The 8,113-nt window shown below is 45.4% G+C and overlaps 1 non-coding gene across 1 annotated transcript; it reads right to left on the reverse strand.

Annotated features, from left to right (window-relative positions):
- Window positions 1-2,707: 2,707 nt before the first annotated feature.
- TRNAE-UUC lies at window positions 2,708-2,780 on the reverse strand. The gene has a single exon. It is a non-coding gene; the product is annotated as a tRNA-Glu (tRNA).
- Between the last annotated feature and the right edge of the window lie 5,333 nt (window positions 2,781-8,113).

The raw sequence follows: 8,113 nt of genomic DNA on the forward strand, positions 1-8,113 counted from the left end.
GAAGGATGACGCCTCAGTGGAATGGATGATGCTTGACTTGAGAGTAAATAGAGGAGTTACAATGAGGAGAGGGTACGTAATCAGTACAGGTGGTACTCAGGGGAAAGGGCTGTCAACGAGATCGGGCAGGAGGTCCTACTAGGACAAGGCAGTAACTGGGCCAAACTTTCTGTTTTGATTTAATCTCCGTTTTTAAAAAGACCGTTTAGTGTATCTGTGTTTCTTAGCAGATCTCTGAAGTAGTGCCAACCAACTTCTCACTCCAGACACATAGGACCGTGTAATAGCATTGAGCGACTGCACGGAGGGTTTCATTAGCTAAGCTCAAAGCATTTTACCCAAAGTGCCTCATTAAGTCTCACCACATCCCAGTGTGGGAGTTGAAGGGGAATATCATTCTCCCCATTTTACAGAAGGAAGAAACAGAGGCCTTAAAGCAAATCAACAATAGCTGAGACTGGCTCGTCAGCCTGCAAATCCAGTATGCTATCATTTCATAACAGGATCTTAGGCACTAATTTATGTTTTCTGCCTCTATAAGTAAGGGTGCAAGTTTTGTTCTCTGAAATATCAAAAAGTTCTTTTAAGTCTAAATTGTATGATTCTGGTTTTGACCTTTGTTGACCCTCTCACACCTTCCTACATGCATGATTTTGTAGTATTTTATGTATATTATTCAGCATAACTCTGGTCTGGCTGTAGGAATAGGGGCAGGTTGGCAAGAGCAGAAGGCTGTGCCATTTGGGTAGCAAGTAGAAGAGCAGATACTGTGGTTTGGTCTCCAGACTGCGCAGATCACAGGGCACTAACAACTGCCAAAAGAGACAATAGACTGTTTGAGCGTTTTACTGTGCGCCACGTGTGGAACTGAGCGCTTTACATGTGCTATCTCATTTAAATCAGTTTAATCTTCACAATAGCAAGTTGTGGCTGGTGTTAATATTATCCCTACTTTACACACGAGGAAAGTGAAGCTTACAGGGTTGAAGGAAACACAGCCAGCTTCTTGGCTACAGTGATTGGTGTAGAGATGGACCTGTCACCCAACAGAGTCCCAACTCAGGGTATACTGAGCTGGACCCAGAAGAAGAACCCTTCCTTCTCTGGTCGAAGGGTCATTTGACTGGGAACCCAGTGAGGTGGGCTCCCATATCCTCTGCTGTGTGAAGAAAGGTCTCTGTAGGAGGAGAGAATGAAATCCACACACAAAAAAGCAGAGACAAAACGGGGAGAAAGAATTACTACGGAATTAAAATCCTTGCCTCTGAGTCCCTGCCTCCCTTATCTAAGCTAGTGTAAGTTCAGTTTGTCACTTGGCCCCTGCGAGAGCCTGACCAACACAAGTGTTGAAGCCCCTGCTATCCCCTTGCTAGACATTACCATATTTACCCCTTTGGATTTACCCCAATCTCTGTCAAAGCTGCAAGCAGGTAAACTTTCCTCACAGTACCACCCTCCTCCTACTTCTAGACACATTCCGCGTCTCATCCATAAGATTCTTCTCTATCTCTTGTTACTTGGCTCGAGACTCCTAATGCAAATACGCTGTATGCTCAGCTTAAGAGTACATATGCATGACTTTGTCTTCTGACCTCAAGAGGCAAAAGAAAAGCCATGGTACTAACAATACAAAGATACGATGGCCCATTGGCCAGAATTTCACAGGCCGGCCTCTTTTTTGATAGGGTGAGGTTTGGGGGAACATAATAGAGTAGTCAACTTTTCATTCGGCCAGATAAATTTAGCAGGCTGAAATTTTTCCTTCTCCAACTCTTCATTCATGCATACATTTATAATACAAGTCTAGTAAATACTCTGCTGTAAGCCCTGAGGTTATAAAGCAACCTTACAGTCAAGTCACTAGATGACTATAAAGGTCACACTAATTCTTCTTCCTAAAATTCCATTCTTCCCTTCACTTGATACCTCTGGTTACCTTCCAAAATTCAGGGCAGAGTATAAGCAGATTGTCAGTCATTCTTGTTGGCAATAATTTAAAAAACGGGTTGGAAGCCAGGAAGGGAAAAGGAGGTGAAGAGGAAGCCCTGGCAGTAGAGACTGATGCAGTGCAGCCTTGGGCCAGGTGTGGGGAGCAGTGCAGACAAAGGGCACAGCCTGCCCTACAGGGGTGCCAGCCCAGGAGCTAAGGGAGGTGAGAGGCCTCTGTGCTCTGGCTTTGGCATGAAGTAGGTAAGGGTGATGTTGAGGCTTTATAACCCTGATGTTAAGCCTTGAGGGAATGTAATCATTCTCACCTTCCTGTAACTGAATAGTAAACTACATTTGGCCAAAGTTGTGCCTTTAGGACTATAGCCAAAGCAAGACTCAGAGCAAATCAATGAGAGAGGCACTCACATTGCACCAAGGACCAGACACAGAAAAGGCCTTCTTGGTGTACATAGTATCTGTATCCAACGAAGCAATATAAATTTGTAAGAATCTCCTTAAAATTGCTGGCAAGGGAATCTGTAAAAGATTCTAGTAAGCGAAGCATAGTGAAATGGAAATTAATTGTACAGTACCCATTACTTTTAATATGCCCTTGATAAGCTCTTTGTATACTATATTGTCTAGTGTTTTATTCAATGAAAGTAAAAATTACCTATTAGAATTTTGTAGATTTTAATTTAATTTTATCTTATCTAATCTTGTTTTATTTTATTTTACTTTATTTTTTGGCCATGCCGCGCAGCTTGTGGGATCTTAGTTCCCCAGCCAGGGATCGAACCCGGGACCACTGCATTGAAAGTGCCGAGTCTTAACCACTGGACCACCAGGGAATTCCCTGTAGATTCATTTTTAACCATGGTCCCCCAACTTTACTTCTTCTAGGTGGCTTTTAGTTTCTGAGCCCCCAGTTCTCTGGCTGAGGGGGTTTCAGTGATGTAGCACTTGGGTTGGGGAGTGTGGTAGGCAGCCTCCAAGAAGACCCTTCCTGTTGTTCACACTCCTGCCTGGTCCCTCCCACACTATATCAGAGTTGGTCTGTGTGACCAATAGGATACAGAAGTGACTGGAGTTTATTTCCAAGATTAGGTTTTAAAACACACTGCAGCTTCCATGTCAAGTGCTTTCTCTCTCACTCTCTCCTGAATCCCTCGTTCAGGAAGCCGGCTGTCATGTCACGAGGACACACCGTGTACGGAGAGGTGCATGAGGCAAGGAAATGAGGCTTGTAGCTAAGAGCCAGTGAGGAACTGAGGTCCCCAGCTGTTACTGACCAGGGTTCTTGGCCTCCTTAATCAATAGAAATTGATCAGAGGCCAGACAAGAAATTCAGGCAGGACTTTATCGGGGCCCCTGCTGCAGCAGGGGGGAGCGAGAACAAACCACAGGTTTCCTTGCTTGCCTGCTCCCCAAGGGGATGGCATGGGGGAGGGGAGGGGCGGGTCCAGGGCTTGGGCCGGAGGGCTGGCTTAGGGGGGTCTGCCCACCCTTTCGGTGGCGGTGTGTGCAGGGGGCATGCGCAGTCCCTTGCTTTTGCTCCTGGCTCCTCAGAAGTGGGGGTTGGATTTTTGGTCTCTTTGTATCTTGTTGTCCGTAACTTGCCCTAACTGCCTTGCACACAGTTAGTTTTAGCCTCTTATAGTTTCTTTGTATTTTGTTGCTCAAGGAGACCTTTGTCCGGGTGCAAGTATTGCAGCACTGCTGCAAAGGGCCCCAGGTCCCAGGTCCCAGCCTGTCTCATAACAACTGTGTGGTGCCCTGCAGCGTGGCTCCTCCAGCCCCAGTCGAGCCTCACGATGACGGCAGTCCTGGATTGACTACAGTCTCGTGAGGGGCCTGAGTCAGAGCCACTCTGTGAGCTCACTCCCAGATTCCTGACTCTCAGAAACTGTGAGAGATCATACACGTCTGTTGTTTTAAGTTCCTGAGCCTGGGGGTGATTCACTGTGCAAGAATAGATAATTAATACAGCGAGGGGAGACAGTATTTATTCCTGCTACCCTTATTTTCTCAAGGAGTTCCTCCTTCCTTCTGCAGGGAGAGATGTCCAGGTCCCCGATTATAGGGGTCGAGGCATCCTCATTTCCTTTGCTGTCATTGTTACACCTTTGTTATCCCCTGGATGTTTGGACATGTGGATGAGGAAGTACACACAGAATCTACAGGATGACACAGACAGTTCTTCTTGTCCCTGTCCCAACTGGGAGGAGTATGAAAAGAATTTTTGTGCACATGTAGGCTTTAGAAATGGGTATAAATAAGAAAGAATAAACTTTACTTCTTATTACAAAAGCAATAATATATGTGGTGTAAAAATTCTTTAAAAGCAAGACCATTAAGCACCCATAATTGCAATATGCAGGTATATCCAATAAATGCTGTTAATAATTGAAGCATTTCTATAACTATTTCTATCTCTATACATTTTACACAAATAGAGAATATAATAAGTGCTAGTTTGTGACTCGTTTTTTCATTAAATATATTGTGAACCTGTGTTTATGTCATTAACCTATTAGGTCATCTACAATTATACATTTTTTTTAAAGAAAGGGAATTTATTTATTTTCACTTATTTATTTTTATGGCTGCATCAGGTCTTAGTTGCGGCAGGTGGGATCTTCATTGAGGTGTGGAGGATCTTTTGTTGTGGCGCGCGGGCTTCTCTCTAGTTGTGGCACATGGGTTTTTCTCTCTCTAGTTGTGGCACATGAGCTCCAGACCACGTGTGCTCTGTAGTTTGTGGCATGTGGGCTCTCTAGTTGAGGCACCCAGGCTCAGTAGTTGTGGCTTGTGGGCTTAGTTGCCCCATGGCGTGTGGGATCTTAGTTTCCTGACCAGGGATGGAAGCTGTGTCCCCTGCATTGGAAGGTGGATTCTTTACCACTGGACCGCCAGGGAAGTCCCTACAATTACAATCTAAAATGACTGCATAGCACTCCATTATACAGATACCATAATTTTTTAAGCCAGTTCTTTTTTTTTGCGGTACGTGGGCCTCTCACCGTTGTGGCCTCTCCCGCTGCGGAGCAGAGGCTCCGGACGCGCAGGCTCAGCAGCCATGGCTCACGGGCCCAGCCGCTCCGCGGCATGTGGGATCCTCCCAGACCGGGGCACGAACCCGCGTCCCCTGCATCGGCAGGCGGACTCTCAACCACTGCGCCACCAGGAAAGCCCCTAGCCAGTTCTTTTTGTTGGACATAAATGTGTTTCTACTTTTGCTCTTATACGAAATGCTATAAGGAATATGTTTGTAGCTAAATATTTGTACCTCTCCTTGACTTTTCCCCTGTGGGATTAAATTATTAAAGTAGAATGGCTGGCTTGAACACTTATACATTTTTAGAGCTTTTCCTACATATCGCCAAATTGCCTTCCAGAGAGGTCTACCACTTTATAGCTTATTCATGTGTCGAATTCTTCATGCCCTTGCCAGCACTGAGCAACTGTTTTTATCTTTCTGGCCTGGTATCTGAATGGGTAACACAAGGATTTCAGGAGAAGTCTAACTCACTTACATCCCGAAATTGTCCGCATCCATGAGTGTGAGCAGGCCCCACCCCAGCCCGATGCCTTGTCAAGGGCGAGGGGAGTGAAGCGATGGGCTGAATGTCTGTCCCCAGCTACGCTTAGAAGGTGAGGAGGGCAATGCTGGGACTCATACATGTGCGTTCGGGATGTACGGAGGACAGCCAAACATGAAATATTCAAACCCTTTGGTCCGGTTATTGTGCTTTTGGGAATTTAGCCTAAAGAAAAATCTCACTGAAAGGAAAAAGGGTATATACTTGAAAACCGTTTATTGTAACATTACTTATAGTAGGGAAACATTATAAACAACTCAGCAGAGGAGAAATGGTTTGAGAAATGGCTTAAGAAATTGGGGTCTATCAACTTGATGGAATATTATGTAGTTGTTAAATTAGCAATTATAACAACTATGTAGAAACATGGGAATGTATTCATGATATAATGTTAGATGCAAAAGAAGGTTATACATTTTTCGTATTTAAAACGATATACTAGTTAAGTCCACGTAGGCAAAGACTGGAAAAAAGCATAGAAACTGAAAATAGTTGTGAGAGAGAGTGGTACCCCACATTTGGAATTTTTCTTTAAAGTCATCGTCGTGCGATTACAAGGAAAAGTAACAGTTTTGAAAGAGGTGGGAAGAGGTTCATGGAAAGAGGTAAGTGAATGTGCTAGAGGGACAGTCATGGAAAGTGCTGAGTCAGTCAAATATGTTACTTAGGGAGGCTTTGCTGAATATTGGAAAGAGCGAGGCGCTGCCGGCCAGCAGAGCTCGGCTGGAAGCCAGGCTCCACTTCATACCAGAAATATGAGCCCAGACAAGTTAACTTCCTGCAGGTTGGTTTACGTAGCTGTAAAAATGGATGAATAATGCCTACTTGTGCGGATGTTGGGGGGGGAGGGTAGGCTGTATTCTGGAGGCAGGTCCGCGGTAGGTGCTTGATGAGGGGCGATGATTATCAAAAGCGATGCTGCTCTTCTGTATTCATCTTTTCATAATTATTGATATCGTAAACCACACGATTCTGTCCAGGACAGAAGGGAGTGAGTGAGTGCAGACTCTTATCTCAGCTGCATGGTTATGGAGCTAACTCAGCAGTGTCTCTACAGCCTCCCTGTTAAGTGATTTATCTGGACACTTTGACTGATAATGACATAGCATAAAAAATACCGCAAAACTGCCAACCTTCTGCTGTGTACCGCGGCAGCAAAACTGATCATGAAAAGGTGACGGACAGAAAGAAATTTCGGAAAACCTTACGTCGTATCTATCCCTGCGTTATTTTAAAAAAATGGATTATACAGTCTAATTTGGGGTGTGTGGGGGACTCAGTGCCGGCTCTTGTTAACGCAGTGGTTTGAAATCAGCCCCAGAAGAGCAAGCAGCACTGCAGTTTGCTCTCTGTGATGTCAAGACCGTTTGCCAATCACATCTGGATTTGCAGCATCTCTAGCACCAGGGGAAGCTCAGAAGGTGGAGAGAGAATGGCCTGACTTACAGACACTCAGCAGAGAGACTCAGTGGCCACCTGATGCAGAGAAATCTGTGACCTGAAAAGGTCCATCTGTCTCTCTTCGGGGACGGGGACAATTTCTCAACTGTACCCACCCCTTTTGTAGGGAAAAAAATCAGCACCTTGTTTGTACCGAGTCCTTTCCGACAAATTCCTTGTCATCTTGAGAACCCTTTTTCTTCTTCCTCTTCAAAAATCTTTCAGCAGTAACAGCAGCTCAAATAACTGGAGTTATTTCGGCATTAAAATACAGGCTTTGTGGACCTCTGACGCAGACAGATGCAATTTCAAAGGAAACTTCTTCTGCTGGGTATTCAGTGTTACACAGGGATTTGGGGAGTTAATCTTCACTGTTTCTGTTGTTGGAGAAAAGGAAAGAAGAGCTACTCTTTCTAACCACTCTTCCCTGTGGGCCTCTGGCTCCTTTTGTACCCTGGAATTATGGAGATGGAGGAAGCCCGGAGCGGTTATCCCCCCCAGCCCCTTAAGGCGGGCTGGGCTCTCCTTAAACCTCCAAAACAGATGGTTGTTGATCAGAGTTTTAAAGATCCCGGGGTAGACATTCTGCAGCCTCCCTTGTTAACTGGTATCAGTGCTCAACCTGTTTTCATGTGAATAACTTCTTTTTTGTGTGTGTTACACCAACAATAGTGGAAAATTTTAAATTGCAAAAATCTGTGCAGAAGCTCCCATAAATCACCTGCAGCCATGTTGCTACAGTTTACATTTACTGCAGAGACAGCTGGAGTTTAAGAGCTGGGGGTTTTTCTTTGAGAGAGAGTTACAAGTACAAATCAGTCCTATTCCTCCTGGGGCCAGGGCAGCTTCCCCAAGGGTCCTGCCGTCAGAGCCGCAGTGAGGAAGCAGGCCCTTGCCTTACGCCACGTGTGTCCTCAGCCTCCGGAGGACAAATTCCCCGCTGTGCTCTGCTTCTCTGTGGGTTGGGCGGGAAGCCCTGTGGCTCATCAGGTGTCTACTGGGGACCAGGCGCACCAGGGTCTGCAAGACTCTCTTGGATTAAGGGTCGGCAAACTACAGACCAGGGCCCACAACTGGCCCGCTGCCTGTTTTCACAGAGCCTGTGCGATAAGTTTTTTTTTCTGTTTGTTTGTTTTAAACTT

Source organism: Monodon monoceros, unplaced genomic scaffold (genome assembly GCF_005190385.1).
Source record: "Monodon monoceros isolate NGI ecotype Baffin Bay Population unplaced genomic scaffold, NGI_Narwhal_1 Super_Scaffold_8, whole genome shotgun sequence".
NCBI lineage: Eukaryota > Metazoa > Chordata > Mammalia > Artiodactyla > Monodontidae > Monodon > Monodon monoceros.